The sequence below is a fragment of the Castor canadensis genome, chromosome 8, assembly GCF_047511655.1.
Source record: "Castor canadensis chromosome 8, mCasCan1.hap1v2, whole genome shotgun sequence".
NCBI lineage: Eukaryota > Metazoa > Chordata > Mammalia > Rodentia > Castoridae > Castor > Castor canadensis.
Window position 1 is genome coordinate 83,935,005 of NC_133393.1, and position 26,274 is coordinate 83,961,278.

Sequence of the window (26,274 nt, forward strand, 5' to 3'; positions counted from 1 at the left end):
CGAATAATTTTTAGATTACATTTGAGTCTAAACTCTCAATTTCCCAGATGATTTTTCAGAGCTCGTGCCATTAGTCATTCTAATGCTGCTTTTGCTTAATAATTGGGAGTTCCTCTCATCTTCTGAGCTGTCACCCCCAGCTCATCCTCTGTTTTCCTCATGGTAACAAGATGGCTGCAGAAGCTCTCAATATTACATCTTCACAAGTCAAAGTAAAAAGATAAGAAACATTTCCCAGAAGTCATTTACCAGGCTTATCCTACATCTCTGGTACTGGGTCTTTCCTAAGTCAGTGATTGGGAAGGAAGGATCATCATGATTGGCAAAAATGAATACAGTGGATCTAAGGCTGGGTCCAATCTGTCTTGAGCGTCTAGCTTCACAGAAGAGTTTGTTCTGTTAAAAAAAGTAAAAAGAAGATGCAAATGGCTATTGGTGGGCAATTGTTAGCATCTGCTACAAAGAACAGATATTTGGGACAGTCTTTGTTGTTCACACAGGTTTACGGTTGAGTCAACTGTGATTTGAAGTGGTAAGCAAGGTGACAAGGATCAGCAGTGCTCAGTGCAGAGCTATGATTTGAACCAAAGTGTCTGGCACTGATGCAGCTGTCCATGAGTCCTGAATTCCATGCTCACTAAATATGTCGGCCTCTGGCTCACAGTCCTCCCCTCCACCACAATTTCCCTCATCTTCTGGGGGATTTTCAGTATTTGTGTTAGTAATCCATCCACACAAATCCAAAGCCGCATTTCAGCGGCCTTTGTTTCCACTCACAATAGCCTCTCACGGTCTTGACCTTGACCTCCAATAGCTACTCCAATGTTGAATCTCTTAAATTCTAGCATTGGAAGCTCTAACACAACCTCATCCTTCCAGCCTTCTCCTCCCTTACTTACTTCCATCCTACCTGTTTGTTAAGCTCCGGGGTGGCTCAATCTTGCCTTCATCTGGATTCACTGTTAGAATTCATAAGCTCGAGGGTACCTCAAAGCTCTCCCTCTGGAAGAAAAGGAAGTGGAGGCCCATAATGCTGGAGTGAATGGTCTAAGATGCCACCACTGGTGACTGCAGAGCAGCAACAGATCACATGACCCCTCGTGGTTCCTAGTCGACGCCAAGGTTGTGTTTTGTTTTTCCTATTGTGTTCTTTTAGGTTGAGTGTTTCTTCCTGGTAAAGACTTTGAAATACATTAAGTTGGAACAATATTTTAGAATAATATCTACCATACCTAAGTATTACATATTTTATATTTTAAAAAAGATTTGAAAGCATATCTTGCCAACAGCAGGAGAAGGATAGAGTGATGAAAAGCCACTAACATATAACTTTTATGCAGCCAGTTGTGGTGGTTCATATCTGTAATCCCAGCTACTCTGGATACAGACATTAAGAGAATCACAGTGCAAAAAGTTAGCCAGACTCATCTCAATCAGTAAAAACTGGACATGGTAGCTCACACCTATAGTCCTACCATGTAGGTAGGATTGCCATCTGAGACTTGCCCCAGGCAAAAATGCAAGACCTTATTGGAAAAATAACTAAAGCAAAAAAAAGAGCTAAGGGCATGGCTCAAGTGCCTGCAGAGCAAGCATGAGGCTCTAAGTTCAACCCCTAGTACTACCAAAACAACCACCAAAAAAAAAAACAAACCCTTTTTTCATATTTCCCTGCTGGCAGAAAGTAATTAAATGATTAGAGGCAGTCAAGTGTTTGCACTTGAGGAATTTACAGAACAAATAATTAATTAGATAGCTGAAGTTCTGTAATGTTCTCTTTGAAATAAATGTTTTCATGGGTTGAATGTTTTAAAATATAGACAAAGACTAGGGAACAGGGTGAGATGCATTTTCTTAGAGCTAAGCATCTGACTTAGAAGGCAATGTTCAGATCACTACTTAGAAAGCAAAACAAATAATCAGCGTACATCGCCAGAAGAAAATAGTACCCAGTGCTGCTCCATTCCTGAGCGACAGGACTTCCTCAAGTCTGAGGGCTTACTGTTATGAATCTGGACTTAGATAATCTGGAGATTATCTAAACACATGCAAGCATTGCTTTTTCTAATGCACAAAATGGGTTTTCTTTGTGTTTTTTTGTTTTTGTTTTTTGGGGGTTTTTTGGTGGTACTGGGATTTGAATCAGGGCCTCACACTTGCCAGGCAAGTGCTCTACCATTTGAGCCATTCCCCCAGCCCTAGATGGTTCTTCTTAGTTGTGTTTCCTGGCTTTGTATTTTCTCAAACAGTGATAACCACCTAAACTGAAATTAGCTTCAAGAAAACATGAACGTGTCCTCAAAAGATAAGACATTTAGTTAAAAAAAAAAAAAAAAACTTCTTTGGTTTAATCTGTATTGACTATCATACCTCTTTTGAAGCAAATTTTGCCTGTCTAATCAGCAGTCTTCCATTTTGGTGTGAGGTAATTTGATGAATGTCTTAAAGACTCATGTTGTCTTTAAGAAACTTCATAAATACCTGTTAGAGCTCTTAGGCTCAGAACAAAGAAAATCCTGATAATTTAAAATATGTACTTCAATTTTTTCTAAAAATTGATTTGGTCTGGGAACAAATCTCTCATCTGGCTTCAGTTCTCCCACTCTCACTCCTCTGAGGAAAGGAGGGAAGAAGAAAAGAACACGGCAGGAGGGGAGCACAAAAATTCTGTTTAATTGTGGTTGGAAGTACCATTCAACATCTGACTGAAATATTTACTATGGATTACAGGAAGGAATGTGGAAAAATTCTTTTCAAGACTTACACATCTTCTGGATTTTCTTCAGCAATGAACACATCAACAGTGACCATCAGTCCTGGACCATCAGTGTGCGGTCTGATACACTGGTCTGTGGTCACTGGTCTTTTGGGGATTTGGTGCTACTTGAGTTGTACCTCTTAACTGTGGGCATTACAGAAACAACTGTGTTACAGAATTGGTCTATCTTTGGATCATAATCTTGCAGACAGCCTGTAAAGATCATAAATGGATGGCCATCAAAACCCCAGAAATAAAGAAAGTAAGTTTACTCTGAATGAATTAAGCTAAGAAATAAACCCAGAATAATTTGGAGTAAAGAAAGATATTTAAAGTCATGATAAAATTGTGCAAGTCATCAGAATCAAAACAGAGTCACTTGTACCAAACCTAAAGCAAAATGGAGCCAAGAGATTCTGAAGGTGGGAATTCCATGAACATATATTTGCTTGATAACAAAAAATTCTGTGCAAACCAGAACCTTACACAAAGACCACTATAGCCTTTCACGAAGATCTGTACCCTCACACAAAGGCCACTTCTGCAAGGATACCTGCCCAGCAAATGCCTTTTCAACCTTGAAGTGATGCCACCCTTGTTATTAATCTTTTTGGCCAATGGCAATTGTCACCAAACAACTTATGCAGCCTTTCTCATTTTACCTTTAAAAATCCTTACTTTGGGGAGCTGGTAGGTTGGCTCTGAGTTCAATCCCCAATAAAGAAACAAAGAAAGAAAGAAAAGGAAGGAGGGAGGGAGAAAGAAAAGAAAAGAAAAAGCTTTGCCTCCCTGGGTACACATATATCCCCTAACTTTTGTTTGCCATGGCATGCATATCCTGATTGCAACCCCTACCACTCCCCAATAAACACTTTCCTCTGGAGAGCCTCTCTCTCTATTGTTCTTTCTTAGTTCAACAAAATCAAATAAAGCTGAGTTTTGCATGTCCTAGCAATAGCAAGAAGTGGACTTATCCAGTCTATCCCATAAGTATTTACCTATTATGTAAATGGATGTACCAGCTATCAGAATTTATGCTTGCTGCACACACTGTTCACATAACTAACTCCCCTTGTTCTGTTTCCTTTTCCCCAGAGTAAATGTCTTATGCATTTGCACTGGTCAGATTGACTTGAATGTGAGGTCTCCTTGACATTTACATTTCTCTTTAGAATTTAATAGCTTAGCCTTCTGTGTTTCTTCCTTGTAGTCTTTTTTAGTTGTGTTAGCAAAACATAGCATTTTAAGTCCAAAGAATACTGGGTCACTGAAAAATTTCAGACTACTATGATCTAAATGTTTGTATCCCCCCCAAAAAAAATAACTCATGCTGAACCTTAACTCCTAATGGGATAGGATTAAGAGGTGGAACTGTTGGAAGATGATTAAATTATGAGAGCAGAAGCAGAGACCTCATGAATGAGATTAGTGTGCCTAAACAAAGAGACTTCAAAACTAAGTATGGTGGCCTACAGTTATAATACCAGAACTCAGGATGCTAAGGCAGGAGGATTGAGAGTTTAGAGCCAGACTGGCTTACACAGAAAGACCCATGCGAGGAAGGGGTTTACAGGGGAGACAGAGAAACAGAGAGAAGAGAGTGAAGAGAGAGCTAGCTAGCCCTTCCATGAAGGGAAACTATTCTGGATACAGCTAGAATGTGCCACTTGACCACTATGAACAAGGAAGTGGGCCTATCAGACACTGAATCTGCTAGGACCTTAATCTTGAACTTTCCAGCTCCAGCACTATGAGAAACTAATGTTTGCTGTTTTTAAGCTACTCAGCTTATGGTAATTTGTTACACTAGCCTGAATGAACTAAGACAAGAGCCTACAAGTCTGTATCATTCCTTGGGAAGCAGTGAATTCCATCATTGTGCTAAATGTCTCCTCTTGAGAATTGGTCTGGGCAGCCAGCCAGCCCTCTCCAGGCACCAGAGAGGTGCTTTACTATCTCCCAACCAGCCTCAAGAGAGAATGTCATTGGTCATGTTCTTTTCCTCTGGGAGAGTTTCTAAAACTTCATTTGCCAGTCACTCCTCTTCCAGTAAAGCGTGTGGTACACAGCTCCATGGATGGATGATGGCCCCATCCTGCAACAGAAAGGAGAGAGAGAGAGAAAAGCAATCAGTCAACCCAATGGAAAAATTCCGGTTTCTGTCAATGTATAGGCATAAATGATTGAACTCTTTTCCTGGCAGTTTTGTGTACATGGGTAATAAGTAGACCCTCATTCTTTTATAGAGTGCTTTATTTCAAAGAAGTCATCAACCTCAAGATTTCTTATTTAAGCCCTCAGGCTTTCTTGGCTAATCTAATTCCATAGCTGTCATACCAAATTCATCTTTAAAGCTAAAGAAATTCAACTATGTAGTACCCTTTTTCTCAGGAAAAAAAAATGTGACAGGGATCTTTGTGAATGGTCTTTATTTCATTAGAATTTGTCTTTCTGATTTAACTTGTTGAATGTGACCACAAAATAGTTCAAAATATTAAATGTTCAAATTAGTGTCAAATTTTCAAATGTGAAGTCAACATGAGCTTCATACACTTGGTAACTTATGTTAATGTTGCCTTAGTGAGACAATTTAAAAAGCATGTTCACCTACAGTAAAAGTATATTTTTAAAATAAAGAGGCCTAGGAATGTGTCACATGGAGTGGAGTTCCCATGTAGGTCGTTCTCTAATTTATCAATCAGAACTGTTCCTGACTTATCAGTCATTAACTGTTGTCCTTTTAGATGCTGAGAAGACTGCTATATAACAGCTTAACAACCGAAATGATTAACTCAGAGCTGGTAGGTATGGAAGGTTTTTTTAAATATTAAATCTACTGAATGAAATAAAATTACTTTATAATATTTCAAGGTCTAGTTTCTTATACACCAGACTAACTAAATCTATGCAAATTCATTCATAATCAAAGAAAGGAAGAGGCCTGTTACTCAGCCAATGGAACTCAGGCAGCAGGTTTGATCACCTGCTATGTGTCCAGCATTGGGGAGCACCTAAAGGATCTTTAAGCATTTCACAGAAAAAAGAGGGCTCATGAAACAGATGGAACAACGGAGGACACTGTGGTTCCAAGTACAGTGGAGGTCTGCCTATAATGACAATTTGTATTTTTATGAATTTCATTTCTGTGCAGGCGATGAAAGCTAGGCAAAGTCGGACTTATATTCATGCCTGTTTCTATCACCCTCAGTTCCACCCCACCCCAATCTCCATTAGCTCTCAGTACAGTGATCCATGTGAATAAATACAGGAACAAAGAAGAAAGCGATGCATAGAGATTGAAACTACCATTTTCTGCTCTAGAACAGATGCCAGAAACAGGTCTCCCAGAACCAGAGCCTTCTATTTTTTTCCTCAAAAGAATGGTTGAGTGATCAATAAGTTTAAATTCTCGGAAGTTACAGCACAGTGGCCTCTCCATTAAGCCCGATTTCTCCCCTTTTTCTCCTCTCTCATCTCCTGTGCCTCTCAAATAACCAGGCCAACTGCCCTTACTCCAGGGGCCTATCAATTCAAACATCTAAGCTTTTATAAGCTGTATCACTTAGATGTTTGCTTGTCAGCAAAGGCTTAATTTCAAGGAAGATGAGTAGTGGTCTGAGTCAGCCACTTGTGAAATTCAAGCAGGCAGGCAGGTGATAATAAGGAAAGAGAAATTGATGGGGATCAAAATGTCCCCATGTAAACATCATCCCACCAAGGAAAGGAAGGCAGAAATTAACAAGGGAACAGGAAAATGAGCCAGTTAATACCTAAAGAAAAACATTTCATCTGAGATTATATTTTAAAAGGATATGTGGACTTGCATTTGTCAAAGCATAAATAGAAATATTAATTGAATGACTTTTAAATATGAGAAGTAACATGGTGATTAGAGTAGTATAAGTTGTCCTAAGAATTTTTACTACTACTAGAATTAGATTGTAAAATAATAAACTCCACAACTTCAGCAGGATCTGCATGTGGATTAATGTATAAATTCAATTCTAAAGCCAGAAGAAAAAAAATGTTTTCAGTTAGGGTTTCTGTCTAGTCAATTGATTTTAATGGCAATTAAGGTGTAATACATATGTTATCTTAAAGGTCATTTGGTTTAAACACCAGAATTGTGTCTTTAAGAAATAAAAAGCAGTCAACTTTGTTAAATACTTCTGGTTATTATCTTAAACAATTAAACATGTGTAATTCTGCGCACCTGTGCCTGCTTTGTGGTCACTTACTGTGCACTTCCCTTATTAGTACCCAGCCAAAACATGTAGAAAGAAAAACAAAAATTAAGCCCTTATTTGAAAAAGTGGCTAGCATGAAAGTGGCATATTTGTGACCAATAATGGCCAAAAAATGTTTGCATACTTATGCCAAAGACTCTTTTGTATTCACTGATTAAGTAATTAGTCAGGGAGTGATATCAATGCCTTTTTTTAAAAGGCACTTTTTGATACCTGTAGCATTAAATCCTCATGGTAATAATACCTGTAGGTCATATCTGAGAAGAGACCCCCCCACATACACCTCTGTTGGGCAAGAAGAAGGAGGAAAGGAGGGATCTTACCTCAACTTCTCTAACCTATCCCACCCAGAGCAGGCTCACATCCCTCAGCACCAGCCAGTGAGGTGTCTAGAGGAGGAAACTGGGTACCTAGATCTGAAGTGGCTCTCCCAGAGGAAACACAGAGCTGGTGAGGTGAGCCCATGTTTAAACCCAAGTCTTCTCCACACCCTAGGCCCTTTCTCCTTGTCAGGTACCACCTGGAGTTTCCCAAGCACATGGCATTCATTTCTCAACAACCAGAAAAAGGCAATGTGTAATCTTGGAAGGTAAGGGAAAATTTTTCTCCCGAAGCTTATAGGCATCTTAATTGAGAACCCCGATGAGTTAAAAAGCTAGGTGTCATGGTAGCAGCCTATAATCCAAGCACTCAGGAGGCTGAGGCAAAAGGATCTTGTGTTTCAGGCCAACAGGGGCTGCATACTAGACCCTGTGTCAAAAATTGTTTTTTTTCAAAGAAGAAGGCAAACTAATATGAGAACAACACACACACACACACACACACACACACACACACACACACGCACGCATACTCCTACCCATAGATACTCTTGGTAATGAATTTGGTTGACAGAGTGCCTCATTTAAAAGTCAATTAAGTATACATATATATGTATGTATATATATGATCATATATGTATCTATGTATATATTTAACTTATAGGTCTAGCTTCCACATATGAGAGAAAACATGTGGCCTTTGTCTTTCTGAACCTGTCTAACTTCACTTAACATGAAGTTCTCCAGTTCCATCCATTTACCTGCAAACAACATAATTTCATCTTCTTTGTGGCTGAATAAAACTCCATTGTGCATATATACCACATTTTCTTAATCCATGCATGAGTTGTGGGGCATCTGGGCTATTAGTGAGTCTGTATGAGGAGACTATGGGACTTGGGAGAGGGAAATAAATGTTAGAGAATGAAAAATATGGAAACAGTTGTTGAATAAGGGGAGCATGATGATAGAGAAAGAGTAAGTACCAAGGGTTGATTTGATTAAAGCGTGATATATACAGGCCTGAAGTACCAAGGCAAAACCCCATCAGACTATTAATATACACTTTTAAAAAAGATGAAAGATAGGAGGGTGAAATAGATCTTTTCTGTAGATGGAAATCAGTGTGGGGAGGGAATAAGGAAAGGGTGAGTGAATAAAGAAAGGGTGAGTGAGGGTGAATATGTATTTTGGATTCATATTCAAAAACAGAAGAATGAAACTTGTTGAAATTGTTCTAAGAAGGGGAGATGGGGAAGAGGGAGAGCAATGGAGGATGTAAGTCCAATTAAGATACAGTGTGAGCACATATGCACATATCATAATATATCCCCCTGTGCACATATTGTATACTAATAAAATTTTTCAAAAAGTCAGTTCAGTGGTATTTCTTAAAGCCTTTTGTCTCTAAAAGTGCCTATTATAGTGTTAAGAAGAATAAAAATATGCTGAGCATATACTAGACCTTTATTGTGAATTTCTTGGCTACATCATTGATATGAGATGGATTGAAGAAAGGAGAGCGGCCAGTTAGAGGACGAGAACATCCTCGTTAGAGAGGATGTCCTCGTTAGTTAGAGGACTAGCAAGTGGTCATGGGAACTTATTCGGGAACAGTGGGAAGAAGAGGGCACAGATCAGGGCCACTCTACAGGTAGAGTGGAACTTCTTACTGAATATGCATCTGCTTCCCATACACTGGAGATCCTACTAAAGACTCTCCTTGAATATCCTTTAGCTACTTCTCAGCCATAACTCATTTTCTATACAAAACTTCATTCTCTCATCATCATTTGGGAAGTAAACGAACATGACACTTTAATGATCAAAAATCAGGTTTGCTCCAATAACACAGGAGGCAATGGCTATACTCTTCATAAAATATTTTACGAATGATGCATTCATTTATTTCATATAGTCAGGTTTATATAGATTGATTCACATTTTAAAAGATTTTTGTCTCCAGAAAATACAGAAGATAAGACAAAAAGAAAGGAAAAGAAAAAAACTATCAGAATATCACTAGTAATTTTGCTAGCTTAACATCTTAGGGAGATGGATTCCTAAGAAATACGTCTTTGTGTTGAAATTGGTTCTTGAATGAGCCAAATTTGATCTTTCAGAAACAGAAGGTTCTCCTAAGAACTCTGTGTCAGTTCCCTTTGAACTTGGGGACAAATGTGAAAAAGAACACTTTGTTACCTCTATAAACTCACTCCAATATTCTAGAGTAGAATTTGTCCTCAGATCTTCTAGAATTTGTCCTGCAAATCTGCATTGACTTTATCTATTGAGTCTATGGGTTAATTTTGATGGAGAAAGTAAATGATAATCCTAGTACAGGCTCTAGAGAGTTCAGAGAGAATTTAAGAAATTAGAACAAATGCTAATCCAGTTCACTGATTGTGAGTAGGTTCCTGCTGTGTCTTTATTGATAGGTCAAAAATTCTTACATTAAGTAGTTGTTGTAAGACTTTTTTTTTTTCTCGCAGTACTGGGGTTTGAACTCAGGGTCTCACACTTGCTAGGCAAGTTCTCTACTCCTTGAGCCACTCCACCAGCCCTGTTTTGTGTTGGGTATTTTCAAGATAGGGTCTTGCAAACTATTTGCCCTGGGACTGGCTTTGAACCATGATCCTCCTGATCTCTGCTTCCTGAGTAGCAAGGATTATAGGTGTGAGACATAAGATGTTTTAAATTTCTGCTCTGGGCATTTGTCTTGTGTAGTCAGCATTCCTTCTTTGATGCTTCTAGAGTTGATAAGTTATATTGCTTCCATTCTCTTGAGCAGTGAGCACAGAGAACTCTCAACCTGTTCCCTGTTACCTCTTAGGTATGACTTCTTAGCAGCTTGTTAGCACTGCTAAGAGAGAATGCCATTCTAGACACAAGATTTGCTGTCAGGTAGGTATCTGATGAACTACTCATGTGGTTGGAGTAAATAAAACATGTAGTTAAGGGAAGAAATCAAAGGATAGTTGTGCTACATAAGGTTATTTCGAAATTATATCTCATACACAACAACTGAAAATGCGTCACTGCTCTTTCCACTCTTGTGACCTGATACTTAAGCCATTGATTTCAAAGTTGGAAATGACCTTCTCAATATTTGGTTTTAGTTTTTCTTTTCCCGTATTCCAATATAAATGAGCCACCACCATGGGGTGAGGGTGGAAAAGTGCAGATGGAGACAAATTCTCCACATAGAGAATGAAAACAGTTGAAATATGCTGGAATGTGTACCTGCCCAGGTCATGTAGGGTCAAAGATTGCAAACAGTTCCTCTTAAGGGCACTAAGAACTAGTCAGTGTGGCGCCCTGGTGCCTTTCAGGTCCATGTGCATTCCAAGTTCTAGAAATAGAGTTTCAACAGGTTCTGCCAGGCTCCATGTCCTGGCAGGTTTTCCTCTTCTTATTCCCCTCAACTGCCAAGGAGAAACTTCTCCACTGCCATGTGTAGGTCAGTGGCTTAGTGCAATCAAGAAATCACTCAAACAGTCAGCAGTGGGCTTTTAGGACCTGGTTCTAGGCAGAGAAGGCTTCTGTGGGGACTTCATTCAGCAAACCTGTCCAGAGCACTTTGACAGGGGTTTGTACTAAGACATACTCTTGTTCCCCACTCCCTGTCTTTTCTGTGTGAAATTTGTCTGAGTTCTACTTGACAGCAAGTGTATGCACTCATCCCTGTGCTCCTCAAGGCTGAAACGATTTAAGTTCTATGTGGAACAAATTCTCTCTGCACTGTGAAGCCCCTCTTGCAGGATACTGATATCCAGCCCTTGCACTATTTCCCACGTGTGTCCATGGTGGCCACTACTCATCCAACATGAAGTTACAGCCCAGCTACAAAGCTTTCAGATGAACATTCCAGAAATCCTGTTAGAATATTAATATTGACCTGAAACCTTTTTGCCTAGATCGAAGAGCTCCAACTCAGAGCCACTCCCAGAAAGGTTATCCTAAAAAAGCTGTATTTAGGACAGGATTCCCCATCTGACCCCTGGCATGCCCTGGGGAAGAAACCAAACCATAGAGTTGTTTAAAAACTAACCCAGGCTTTCAAGAAATGTCAGGATAAGCAATGCTGAAGAGGCTCTGGTCTCATCTTAGTTTGTATCAATCATATATATGGCTTTATTTCCAGAAAAGAAAAGTGACAACGTAATCTTTGTTCAAGTCCACTGTCTTGTTTTAAATTGTCTTGTTTTATAGTCCATAGTTTTTGTTTTAATGAAAAAGGATGATTTTTTTGTGACTAGTACTACTATTCTGTAGTTAATTGAAAAATACTTTAGGAGGTTTCCTCTTCTCTGAAAATAATTGAACTCATGTAAGCAGGCATGATAGAAGGAGAGGTTATGGTGTGTATAAAGTGTTCCTGTTGAGGTAACAACATTCAGCACATACTTACTAAGTTACCAGGCACAGTTGTAGCTGAAGGTCAGCAGGAAAGTATAGCACACAGGTCTTGCTTTTATAGGGACGGAAAAAGACCCACAACCAGTGTGCAGCATGGACAATGTACACCATAGTGTAGGAACTAGATGCTTTGGGAACACAAAGAAGGAAATGCCTTCTACCCAGAAACTTAAGGCAACTTCTCGGAGGAGACAAAGTTGTTTAACACACATCATTGTCTTGTATTAGATATCTCAGACAAACAGTGCATCACAAAACTGCTGCCTTTTAAAGTCTGCCACTTGGTTCTATAAAAGCTTACAGTGGAAGACCATAAATGAAGGCCACACTCCCCCCCACCCCACCCCGTGCATATCGTGACCCTGGTTGGTTGATGCCTTGAACCTTCAGGTTTGATCTTCAGTTTTGGTTGTAGCTTTTCACACGTGCTGTGTTCTTCAAGTATCATGTGTTCAGTTCATGCAGCGGTCTGGCTTGAGTAGGAGGGCTTCACTGGGTTTGGAAATAATTGAAACACTCCTAGGTACCTGTGGGAAATAAGTCAGAGAGCTGTCTTAGTGATGGCCTTTACACCTGGAACTGCCTGACGTCTTAGTTTTTTCAGCTAACCAAGCTATTCAGGGTAAGCTCTGGCAGTAAAATCTGAAAGTGTCAGGAGCCACTGAGCTGATCTCAGAGCTTCCACTGGAGCAGCCAGGGGAGGGTACTAATTTAGTAGTTTCCACTTATGGCAAGGACACCAGGCCCTGGTCAAATATCCAGTGTGGCAACAGCAGTTAGTTTACGCATGAAGTGAGTGCTGCCAAGTGCTCGGGCATGAAGCCCAGCTACCAAGGGGGTGGAGGGGATTCCACCAAGCAGCCCAAACCACCCCATGGCCAAGGGCAGCTGGCAGGTTATAATTTCGAGGATTTTTCACAATGGCAAATTTCAATCTACTTATTTTCCTCTTTTAAAACAATATACAAAGTTGAGGAGTTAGGGGTCATTACACAAACTTGAGGAACCTCTGTTACCTGACTGTTTTTATTTGAGGCCTTCTCTTCATTCAGAATTATCTTTTCCTGCAGGTAGATTACTCCGTGGTTCAAAGGAAACTATTGTTTGTGCTTTATCTCTTGTTAGACTCCACCTAATATAGGGACTCTTTAATGGACCTGTTTCATAGCATGTGCTAGAAAAAGTTTTGTAACTGGAGTCTGAAGATCTGGATCTAAGTCTTGAGTTTTGCCAGGTATTAGCTGTGGGTCTTAGGGCAACCTCTCTGAAAGTCAGGTCCATGATCTACAGAAAGGAGAAAGATGAGGCCAGGCATGGTGGTGCATGCTTGTCATCCCAGTGATGTGGGAAGCATAGGTAGAGGGATCATGATCTGAGGCTAGCCCCAGACAAAAATGCAAGACCCTACCTGAAAAATAACTAAAGCAAAAAAGTGTTGGGGTGTGGCTCAAATGGTAGAATGTCTGTCCAAGGAGGGAAAAAATAAAACAAGTAGAAAGATGATGAGTTTTGTTGATTATTGTACCAAACTAGAAATGGGTAGATCAGAGGTGTTTCTACTGTCTAGCTAATTACAAATGGACCATATTGGTGTTCTAAACCCCAATTGTTACTTTGGGAAGGGAAATTTTCTGAATTGTCATTGCTTTTCCAACAGGTGTACAGGAGTTTATCTTCTTTAATTTTTGAAGAGAACATTTTGCAACTAATTTCTCCTAGAGAGGATTGGTAGAAAACTATGCTACATGACATGATTTATGTCATAGGTGTGTTCTTGGGTGGTTTCTTCAAGATGCCAGACATTAACCTTGGTGTTGAGGACACAGGCACTGGCCTCAAGGATTTTCCAGCAAATCTAAAACTGCCACTGAGTATAGCAAGCTGTGATGGAGCCATCTATAAGAACAACCACATAACATGCACCTCCTGTTTGAGCTTTACAAATTCACCTCACAAGTAGTCTCACAAAAAGTTGAACTTGAATTTTGTCAGGCCCAGCCAATTTATAGAAAATATAGGAGAAAGAGAGATGAGGTAATGATTCCCTAGGAATGCAAGTAACAAAATTCAGATGATAGGAAATTCTTCAGGACAAAAATGCCCTGTTTCTTCCTCAACAACACATTAAATTGCTAAGGTAAATAGAGTACCTGCAGATTGTGGAAGTTTATGGGACTTACTAAAAATTGCATAGATTCTTATTTGGACACAAATTCAAAGACACTGTCAAAAAATAAAAAAGAATATTATAAGGAAGTTGGGGGAATACAGGCAGTGTTAAGATAATTGATACTAACAAATTATTGTTGGTGCAACACTACGTAGATTGTAATCTGGTTAAGTCTCATGTCATTCAAAAATACACATTGAAATGTTTACAGATGAAACAATGGGAGTCTGGAACAATCTGCTTTAAAGTAATCCTAGAAAAGTAGGTAGGATACAGGATACTGACTCTGAGTAGGTCATTGTTGAAGCTGGCTGTGGGGAACGTGAGGGTTTATTAGTTTATTCACCCTACTTTTGTATATGTTTGAAATTTTTCAAATAAAAAAATCTAAAAGGAGCATGACCATCTGTATGAAATATGGCTGAAATATCCAGCTCCTTCCTGAGAGCAAGATGGTTTGATTTACAGGCAAAGCCACTGTGTGTCAGTCCTGCTGGTTTTTACAAAGACTACACAGTGAATGGTGCCCTGCAGAATCCAGGGGCAGGGGCTGTAACGGGTGCCTGGCCACACCAATTTCCAGGCAATGTTTGAGGAGGGAGCAAGACTGCATTCGGTTTAGGATGCATGTTGTTGAAGAAAAAAGATGATTAATGTAGATGTCTCTTAAGAAGCAAGGACTAAAATTAGAAGGGAATTTGGATTTAAAACAGATTCCCCTTCCAAAATAGAAACAATCGAAGTTGTAAAATCATGCAAGAAAGAGTTGGGGAAGAGAATAGAAGTGAGTGAAATCTAGAGAGAGAAGGAGGGAAAGGGAAGTAAGAGTTGGGGTTTTGAAATATTGACAGGTACTTAAGTAGCTGTTACAAGATTTATGCCGCAGTAGGTCAAATTTTTGCTTTGTATATGTTGAATTGATTATCCCAGAAACCAACTTGTAATGCTTATGCCAAAGGTAATTTGTTACAAGTCTGGAAGGCTGCTTCATGGAAACCTGCAAGAAATGCAGATTTCAGAACAGAACGGAAGCCAACTGGACCTGCAATCCTCTGCCCCTTGTCTCAGGGAGTTTTCACACAAGTGTTCATTCTTTCTGTGGACTGACCATTCCACAGTTCTTCCAGAATATAAGCTATAACTCCACATGTCAACCTAAAAATGTTCTTACTGGAGAAGAAACAATCTAATTGTATTTTCTATCTAATCAACTAGAACAAGTGAGCAGAATCAAAAAGTAGGAGCAAATAATTTTGGAGTCCCACAAATTTGGGTAGAAAGGGAAAGAGCTGTGAGAGAGTCTGGAAGCAACTCCAGCATATTGCCACTAAAGATTTAAATGTAAAAATAAACCGCAGACAGTCACATAGCTGGAAAAAGAAGGAATTTTAATAACCTTTCAGAAAAACGTAGGTATCTTTCTTTGATATTACAACAAAACTTAAGTGATATATTCATAAAGAGTAGTTATATTATAGAATATAAAACTATATTTATGACACAGTTATTGTTTTGATTAAGATGGTCTCTGAGTCCTCAGAATCCAGTTCTCTCAGAAGCAGGCCAGTGGCTCCTTTTTTAGATTCTCAGTTACAAAATGTCTGATCACTTTTCTTTACTGACTGTACAAACAAAATTTTGGTAGTGGAGTGGGGCAGGGAGCTTTAATAATTTTCCACACTACAAAGGTGTTCAACCAATCATAGGATGGCCAAGATCTCTCTCTCTCTCTCTCTCTCTCTCTCTCTTTCTCTCTGTCCCTCTCTTACACACACACACACACACACACAAACACACACACACATATACACACACATACACACATTCTCTGAAAGGTCATCTGATCACAGATTTATAGCCCCATGGTTACCCTTGAATGTACCCAATGTCTGGAAGGTATTTTGAGAAACAAAAAGAGGAGGCAGATTGCTTATTCTGTCACATACAGCTTTGGATTGGGGTAATTATTTTTAATTCCCATGGTAGGAATATGTTCATATTTCTAAGTTTGTATAACTCTTTGGTCTATTTAAATGGATATTCAAGGACACTATTAGTCAATGTCTAATTTAATGGTTATATTTGAAAGACAGTAAAAAATAAATTTGAGCCAAATAGATGGCTTCATGTAATCGGTATCTCCAATACCTTCAATAATAACTAGGCACATGATGTATGATGCTATCATACTTTTCTTTAAAAGGAACACCAAAGAAACTTTATCTCTCACACCCTGCCTAAGATTGCTAAATAACAGTTGGTAGACTCATACCTCCATTGGGCATCTCACTTCTTCACTTAGATAAATATATTCTTGTTTCACGTGTATTTTAAAAGCATTTTCTTGAAACTAAAATCTGACCAACACAATAGACAGGAATAATTCCTAAGTGTCCTTGAAGCCTCCCTGGAAAATCATTTGCATAAAAACAATGAAACTTCACTTGATTTTTTTATAATTTATTTTTATCATTGCTGTACTGAGGTACATTGTAACATTTACAAAATTTCTTACAATATACCATAGTTGAATTCACCCCCTCTATCATTCTCCTTAAGAAGGGAATACACTCACAAAGAAAAAGAGAATGCAAATGAGAGAGCAACCATAAACATATATGTCCTGTTTTTAAAAATGTATCTTTATAAATGCTTTGCTTTTTTTATGCAAAGTATGTTTTTTAATCACAACTGAATTAAATTAGATATAAATGGTTTGCTTTTCAAAATAAGCAAATAAGGACATGAACACATATAGATCCTGAAGTGTCGGCAACAAAGACTTCTTGTTTGTGACATTCATTTATTTATTTCTCGCTGATGGAATAAACTCCAACCTGAATAGATGGGGACAAACACAAGAACCAGGACAGAGGGGAAAACAGAGATGTTGCATAGAGTCATTGAATATCTGTTCTAATAAAAGGATCTTTCTGCTGGAGATGGGATCTATACTTTGAAGGTAATCAGTATTTTCTGTATTCTAGGATGAGAGTTAGAATTTGCCTAGGAAAAACCCTCTTTTTGTTCTGGAATGGGCCACTGTGTGAGCCAGTTTGGACATAAATCTCTACGTCTTCTCTTTGCTTGTGGGGATAGCTCCATGAGAAGCCTCACAACTACGAAATAATGGTAATGTAGATGTTTCAGAGCGACATGTTAAGCATTTGTTGCTGACATTGTTATCAATGTATCTTGACACATATTTTTACTAGACAAAGATTATGAAGAGGAATTAAGCTGTATTTTTAGAAGTACTAGGACTGACTGATTTTGCTCCACAGACATGTCAAGCAAGCCTGAGAAACTCAGACCACAGGAAACATGTGGCCACTGTTGAATGTCTTGTTCAAGAAATACATAAGAAAGAAAATGCGGGCAGACTACATACTACAGAGGAGAACATAAGTTTTCCTAAACAAATATAGATGTTTCTACTGTAATCATCCTGCAATAAAGAAGAAAACAGAACTAGGCCTGGGAAAGGGGTCTCAGAGTCTATAATTATTGAATTTGAATTTCTGATAAGAAGACATGGGGAACTATCCTTGCAAGATGGCAATAGTTGTAAGGTCAGGGAGAAAGAAGGCCCATGTGGGATAACCTATGGAAGGACACAGACAAGGGACTTCGAAACAGTGATCATTAGATATCTTCTCTCTCATTATAGTGCACCCAGTAATCTCCAAGTCTTCAACGAGAGTCCCTAAAAACCTCAAACTTTTGTAGCCATGCTTTGGAGGAACAAAGAAGATGCCTAGATTCATGTGTGGGGTGCAGTTGAAAGGAAGAAGTCAGTACCACCTGAAGAGCAAGTGAGAGTGGAGCAGAAGGTGGAGCAAGATGGCTGGCCAAAGTGACTCATGCAGGAGAAACATGCCCATGCGACATTGAATCACTCATTGAGGACTCTCAGAAATATGTGGTGAGGGGATCTGGACTTAACTGTTCGAGTCAGAATCTTCTTTAAGTTAATTGATATTAAAGGAAAAGTTGACTCTGGGCAGCCATGGGGACTCAGGAAATACCCAAAGGAGAATGAATGGTTGGAAGGGAAAGGAGTAAGTTGTGGCTTTCTGCCCTTGGGGGCTACAGTAACTTTTCCCTTAGCCCTTAGAAGGGAATGCTGACAGCTCCATCCTTATAAATGGGGAAGCATTTCACTAGATGTAATCTCATTTTCATTTCCCCTCTGTTGTGACTAAAATATTGACTAAGGATATAAACATTTATGCAGAAGAATTTGCATTCATATACTTTAAGAATTAAATATTTTAAGAATGAAAGTGTAGTCTTCTAATTCACAGGCAAATAAAGAAAAATTACATTTTGTATGTTTTATTCTCTATCATCCTTTTTGGTATTGACTGGTTACCTACATGTTTTGCTGTCATCCAGGTATCTTAACTCAGTTGTCTACAAAAACCATAACTGCCTATAATTTTTAATACACATTTTTAAAATCTCACTTCAGAATACTGTATATTATTTGATTTTAAATCAAACTGTTGCTTCCAGATGGTCAGGTCTAACCCAGCTAAAAAAAAGTCTTATTAAAATAATGGCATAAGGCCTGGCAGAGTGGCTCAAGTGGTACAGCACCTGCCTAGCAAGCATGAGGCCCTGAGTTCAAACCCCAGTACCAAAAAAATAATAGTAATAATAATAATAATGATGGCATAATAGTTTAAGACATAAAAGCAAGAAGAATGTTAGAATAATGGTACATGATTTCCCTGGAATGTTAATGATCTAAAGTAATCTAAGGAAATGTGGTGGTTTTCTTGGTCTACTAACAAGTTAACATTGATCTAACTATGTTGACTTTGAGTGCTGAAACTGAGTCAATAAAAGAAAGGTCTTTGGTGAAGACATGGATTCATTGTTTCCATTCCAAATGAATAATGTGCAGAGAGAGTTTCACTTTAAAACACTGCTGCCAGCACTATGGGGACCATTTATCTATTTATCTCCAACATCCACAATTGAACAAAAATTATAAGTTGGTTTAACCAAAGAGTTAATAAAGCCACAAAACTTGGATGAATTAGTCCATCAATGAGTATTTATTGAGTCCCTTTGTTTAAGGGTAGGCATAGAACTAAATGCCAGAGTTGAAGATCTGAGTAGGACATATGTCCATTCTGCTTCATAAAGCTGATTGCCTAACATAACATTAAGCAAACAAATGTCACAAGTTACACAGTAGAGTGTGGGAGTGGCCAGATGTGTGTAGCAGAAAGGTGAGGTGTGGAACAACGTCAAGAGTCCCAATACATGTGCAATTACAGTCCCTGAATGAGAAGTGGACGCATACAAAAACCTGAGGAAATAAGGTCAGAAGTTTTTTCAAATTTGATGAAACAATAAACACAGATTCAAGATGTTGAATCAAACAGGGAGGAGATAGAGAAAGCCTGATCAATGGCTACTAAGTCAGATTGGAGTAAGATGCTCTGGTGTGCTGCTGCAATTTGGCTGGCTCTGGATAGCAATTATGTCCTGTATCATTCAAAAGCTACAAGAAAAGAGTTTGAATGTTTTCGCCATTGAGAAATAATAAATTTTTGAGAGGATAGATATTTTAACCTTATTTCACCATTATATAATGTAAATGTTATTGAGACATCACGAGACCCTATTCATATGCGTAATTTTTATGCTTCCATGTATCAGTTAATTGAAAGGACAACTCACAAACAAAAGCATGAAGAACACTGCACAAAGCCCCACCATCATCAAAATTCTCAATAAAACAAGGAGAAAGAGAAAAACTTAAAAACAACCAAGAAGGATGGGGGAGTCATTACAGATAGAGATAAGGATAACAGAAAGTTGCTCCTCAGAAACAACAGAAGCAAGCAAACAGAGGAACAATGTCTTTAAAATTCTGGGGTAGAGTTATAGGGTAAAACGATGGGTTAGATTTTCCTCTGTGTGACTCTGTGAATGAGAAGAGTCAAGGAAACAGGAGGTAAAGAGAGGAAAGGCATCAGGAATCAAGAAAGAGGTGCTAAGATAACTAACACACATGCACACAAACAGAAAGACAATGAAGAGAAAAGTAAGAAACAGCCTCAACTCCTGGAAGAGGGAGAAGCTGAAGTTGCATCCATAAGGCAAGCCAGGCAGCCCTGGGGACAGATGGGCAATCCTAGCCATAGGAGGAATCACAATTCTTGCAAGCCTTGAATCCAGAGTGGGGATTTGGTGTGATAGGAGTCCTCTTGAAAGGCAGGCTAGTATTAAAGAACAAATCCTTTGCATTGTTCCCCATACTTGGGAATGCTATAGCAAGGTACCATTTTTTGAGGTGTTCTATTTGGAATTGAGATTCTCTGAGGACCTGAAAACAGAGCATGATCTTAGGTCAGGAAGCCTGGGGAGATGATGCCCATGTCTGGCTGCAAGATGGTCAGAAGAGGTAGACATGGAGCGGGGAAGGGATTGGACATGGACCCGCTGAGGAGTTTAAGCAGTGGGGAGCTCAAGATGAGGAAGACAGGGAGGACAGTGGCCCCACGCTCTGTGGAAAGGAGTGAGACCCATCACCTGTGGATTACTGTGGTAACTGAGAGCTCTGACCCGGAGCTGGTAGATTACTTACCTCTGGAGTTGCCCCCCTGCCACATGTGGTTTGCTGTCAGGCAGGACTGAGAGCTGTGAGGTCCAGCACATTACTTGATTTCCCCAGTTTCTTCCCTCATGCAGGGTGGTTTACTGCTGGGCAGGGTCTGAAATGCTAAGACCTGCAGGCACTTTGTGGTTCTCTTGTTCTCCCTGTTCAGTGCAGAACTTAGTGCTCTGTTTACTTTCCCCACTCTCTGGTACACTCAATGGACACCCTCAGCTTAGATATTTACCACCCCTGGGTGCACAAACAGGGGGCCTCTGGAGCAGGTGGGAACCTGCCCAGACCACAGGCCAGAAAGCTCATTGGGTCTAGCAGTGACTCCTGGTATATAGAGAAGGGAAGCTTCTAAACGTGTGTAGCCCTGAGGCTGACAGCATACCTTCAACCGGTCCACCCTCAGCTGAATTCAACAAAGCACTTAAGAGATCATACATCATGTTCAAGTTGGTTTCATTCCAGGAATACAAGGATGGTTCAAAATACACAAATCAATACATGTAATAATTAGAATCAAGTACAAAAATCACATGATCATCTCAATAGATGCTGAAAAACCCTTTGAAAAATTTCAGTATCTTTTCATGATAAAAAGCCTTAAAGAAACTAAGAATAGAAGGATCATACCTCAACATAATGAAGACTATAAGTGACAAACCAACAGCCAATATTATACTGAGTGGGGAAAAACTGAAAGCATTTCCACTCAAAGCTGGAATGAGACAAGTGTGCCCACTCTGTCCACAGCCTCTTCTTCAACATACGGTATTTGGAAAACTAGATATCCACATGTACTAAGCTGAAAGTTATCCCACTTCTCACCCTGAACAAAACATCAATTCAGAAAGGATCAAACACATTAATGTAAGGCCAGAAGCTTTGAAACTAATAGAGAAAAACAGAGAGAAAACACTTCATGAAAGAGGAATAAGTCAACATCTTCTGAATGGGTAGCTCAGGAAATATGAGCAAGAGTTGACAAACAGGACTGCATCAAACTGAAGTGTCTTCACAATGAAAGAAGCAATTGACAGAGTGAAGAGACATCCTACAAAATGGAGAAAAACTTTGCCGGCTATTCATCTGACAGCGAATAAATAGCTATAATACAGAAAAAATTCAAAATATTAACCAGGTGCTCATGCCTATAGCCCTAGCTACTTGAGAGGCTGAAATTGGGAGGATCATGGTCGGAGGCCAGTCGAGGCAAAAAGTTTGCAAGACCCCATATCAACAAATAACTGGGCACAGTGATGCATACCTCTAATCACAAACCATGAGAAGGAGGCTGAGATCAGGAGAATTGCATTCTAGGCCAGCCCTAGCAACTAAAGTTTGTGAGAACCCCATCTCAATGGAAAAAAGTTGGGCATGGTGGTACGTGCCTGTCATCCCAGCTACTGCAGGAGGCATAAAGTACAAGGATCATGGTCCAGGTCATTCTGGCAAAAAGCGAGACCCTATTTCAAAAATAATCAAAGCAACGAGAGCTGGAGGAGTGGCTCAAGAGGACAGTGCTTGCCTCGCCAGCAGAAAGCCCTAAGTTCAAATCCAAGTACCACCAAAAAATAAAAACACTCCATGCCTCATGTGAACCAAGACAGCTCTCTCACTAACTGTATTGCAGGCATCATTACTCTGGTGCAGCCTGAGGTACGTGTGCCTTCCAGGGTCCCAGATGTTACAGGGACAAGTCTGCCATCAGCATATCCCTTAATCTAGCTAACATACTCCCACGCTTGGAACTTTAGTGGCAGACAGGCTCAGAACTCAGCTGCTTAGTCACATCTCCCGCATACAATTCCCTTTCCTCTTCCCACAACATCCAAGGCCAAGAGAGAGAGGCACACTGTCAACCTCCTTGAGACTGAAATTCCATGATCCAATTGGACAAGGCTGCACTTTGGTGTGTCAAAGGATCTCTGGCACATTCAAATTTCTCCTTCTCTCAACGAAGCCCAGTTTTATTCATTCATTCATTCATTTGGCAGTACTGGGGTTTGAACTCAGGACCTAATGCTTGCAAGGCAGGCACTCTACCACTTGAGCCATGACCCTAGCCCAGAGCCCATTTCAAAGACCATTATCTAAAGACATAAGAAAAGTCACCTGTTTCAGGCACAGAGCTGATCCATAATTTCACTCATTCAAGAAATACTTATTGTCAAAATACTTTCCAGGTATGGAGCTACAATAGTATGTAAGAAAAAAAAGAGAAATGTTTTTTATTTCATAGGGTTTCTATTCTAGTACAAAAGGGTTAGAATATACAGTCAAATAAATATTAATCTAAATCTAATGTTATAAGATTTATGAAAATAAACAAGGCAGGATAAGGTGACAAAGCATAATATAGTAAGAGAGGAGGTGACTGCTGTTTTGAAAAGAGTGATCTGTGAACAAAATTGGAGAGAGAGAGAAGCAGGGACTGGATTATGTAGAATTTTGTCACCAGTTGTTCCCTAGTGTATGGCCTGGAGACCATGGTAAATCCATGACATCCTCAAGGATTGATTCCCGAGGTCTTCCTTTTTCAAAATACTTTAGTCTGCACAGTTGGATTTTCCTCATATAGCTCAAACAAGCACATTGCAAAGGATTAAATGGAGAAACAAATGTGAGAATCAAACTGTCTTTTACTAGGCCAAATTTTAAAGAGAAGAACATAAAACATTTTTGAAAAACGTTCCATTTATCATGGCTATACTACCAAAAGCAATCTACATGTTCAATGCAGTTTTCATCAAAATCCCAATGACATTCATCACAGAGATTGAAAAAATCTACACCAAAGTTCATTTGGAAACTCAAAAGACCGCGAATAGCTAAGGCAATATTCAGCAAAAAGAGCAATGCAGGAGGTATCACAATACCCGACTTCAAACTATATTACAAAGCAATAGCAATAAAAACAGCATGGTACTGGCACAAAAGTAATATGAGGACCAGTGGAACAGAACATAAGACCCAGTTAAGAATCCACCTTATTTTTGACAAAGGCACCAAAAACAAATGATGGAGAATAGACAGCCTCTTCAACAAATGTTGCTGGGAAAAGTGGTCATCTACCTGCAGAAAACTGAAACTAGATTCATGCCTATCACCCTGTACTAATGTCAACTCAAAAGTGGGTTAAGGATCTCAATATCAGACCTGAAACTCTGAAGTTAGTATGAGAAAGAGAAGGAATACCCTGGAAGCAATGGGTATAGGCAAAGAATTCCTCAGTAGAACCCAGCAGCCCAGCAACTAAGGGAAAGGATGGACAAATGGGACTACATGAAATTAAAAAGCTTCTGCACAACAAAAGAAATGGTCTCTAAACTGAAAATACTACCCACAGAGAGGGAGAAAATATTTGCTGGCTATACATCAGACATAGGACTGATAACCAGAATATACAGGGAACTCAAAAAACCAACCCCCCCCAAAATCAATGGACCAATAAAGAAGTGAGCAACTGAAAATAAACAACTTTTTCAAAGGAAGAAGTCCAAATGGCCAAAAAAACACACGGAAAAATGCTCACCATCTCTGGCCATGAAGGAAATGCAAGTCAAAACCACACTAAGATTCCACCTCACCCCTGTTAGAATAGCCATCATCAAAAACACCACCAACAGCAAATGTTGGTGAGGATGTGAGGAAAAAGGAACCCTCATACACTGCCTGTGGGAATGTAAGCTAGTACAACCACTTTGGAAAACAATATGGAGGCTTCTTAAAAAACTAAACATAGATCTGCCATATGATCCAGCAATATATCCAGCAATTCCTTTGGAATATACCTAAAGGAATGCAGGTCAGGTTATTCCACAGGCACCTGCACACCCATGTTTATTGCAGTGCTATTCACAATAGCCAAGCTATGGAAACAGGCAAGATGCCCCACTACTGACAAATGAATTAAGCAAATATGGTGTTCATCCACAATGGAATTTTAATCAGCCACAAAGAAGAATTAAATTTTGTCATTTGTAAGTAGATGGATGGAACTGGAGAACATCATCTTAAGGGAAGTTAGCCAGGTTCAGGAGGCCAAAAATTGCATGTTCTCCCTCATATGCGGGTTATAGATCAGAAACAAATGCAGTAATATTATTGGGCACTGGTCACACGCTAAGGGGAGAACACATACAGGAGGAATAGGGAAAGGGAAGAAAACCTAAAACTTGAAAGTGTTTGATGTGCCCACTGCAGAGGAACTAATGTAGTAACCTTAAACTGGCAAAGATCAATATGGGAAGGTGACTGGGAAGTAGTGAAGAGGTCAGGTAGAGATGAGCCAATTCGGGTTGTAATACACTTGTGCATGGAAGCAATGCTAGGAATCTGTCTGTATAGCTATCTTTATCTCAAGCTAGCAAAAATGTTATATCTTTCTTAATATTGCTTGTTTTCTCTTCAACAAAATTGGAGAAGAGGGCAGAACAGGTTCTGCCTAGAAGTGAGGGGGGTGATGGGGAGGGGGAGAGGAACAGGGGATGGGGGGAGAGATGCCCCAAACAATGTATGTACATATGAATAAATGAATAAACAATTTAAAAAATCTGTAATAGGATGATAAAAAGAGAAAATATTTCCATCTTTCATAAAATGTTATTAGAATATAAATAGGTCTGCTCTTATTTTTAAGTCATCTATTGAGATGTTTAATTCTTCTTAGTCTAAATGTTTACTTCTCATCTTTCTTTTTTCTTTGTTGATGTGATAGATAGAAAATAGTTCTAGTTTTAGTATGGTAGCCAGCCGCCAGTGGCTAACGCCTATAATCTTAGCTACATAGGAGGCAGAGAACAGGAGGATTGCAGTTCGAAGCCAGCCCAGGCAAATAGTTTGCAAGACACTATCTCAAAAAAACCTATCACAAAGAAAAGGCTGGTAGAGTGGCTCGTGGGGTAGACCCTGAGTTCAAGTCCCAGCACTGCAAAAAAAAAAATGTATACATACATATATATGTGTGTATATATCAATATATATAGTTCACATCAACAAAAGCCCTTAGGAGCCCTCAATTTTAATAGTTAAGAGGGGTCCTGAGGCAAACATGTTTGAGAATGATTATTACAAAACATTGTTAAGATTTTAGTCTGAAGATGAGGGTAGTCCTGGAAGCCTTGAGCAGGGTAGTGACAAAATCTGACTATTGCTTTTAAAAACATCCTTCTGGGCCCTGAGTAGGAAATTGCAGAAGGAAGAGATGAAGGAGAAATTGGCAGTGCTTGTTGTGCTAGTCTAGGCAAAAGCTGTCTGTGGCTTGACCTTGGGTGATGTAAATGGAGATGATTAGAAGTATCAGATTGGGGATTTTTGGTGGTACTGAGTTTTTTGCACTTGCTAGGCAAGCACTCTGACACTTGAGCCATGCTTCCAAGCCTTTTTGCTTTAGGTTATTTTTCAGATAGGATCTTGTAGTTTTCCCTACATCAGCCTTGAACTGAAATCCTCCTACCTACGCCTCCTGTGTGGCTGAGATTAAAGACACAAACTCCCATGCCCAGCTTGTTTGTTGGGATGAGAGCTTGCTAACTTTTTGCCCAAGTTGACCTTGAACCCCAGTCCTCCCAATCTCTGCCTCCCAAATAGCTGGGATTACAGGTGTGAGCCTCATGCCTGACCTGGTGATTATTTTGAAGGTAGAGTCAATAGAACATATTTTTTAAGCTTTTATTAGTATATAATAGTTGTCCAGGGGGGTTTGTTTTGACATATATGGGTACATTGTACCC

At 39.4% G+C, this 26,274-nt stretch overlaps 1 long non-coding RNA gene across 1 annotated transcript in view; it reads right to left on the reverse strand.

Moving 5' to 3' along the window:
• Positions 1–240: 240 nt before the first annotated feature.
• LOC109680973 (uncharacterized) overlaps positions 241–26,274 on the reverse strand; it is a 39,950-nt gene continuing 13,916 nt past the window's right edge. The window contains exons 2-4 of the long non-coding RNA XR_012450828.1: positions 12,129–12,271; positions 911–4,853; positions 241–396 (exon numbers count right to left, since the gene is read on the reverse strand). This is a non-coding gene — a long non-coding RNA (uncharacterized lncRNA). The remainder of the gene's footprint in view (positions 397–910; positions 4,854–12,128; positions 12,272–26,274) is intronic.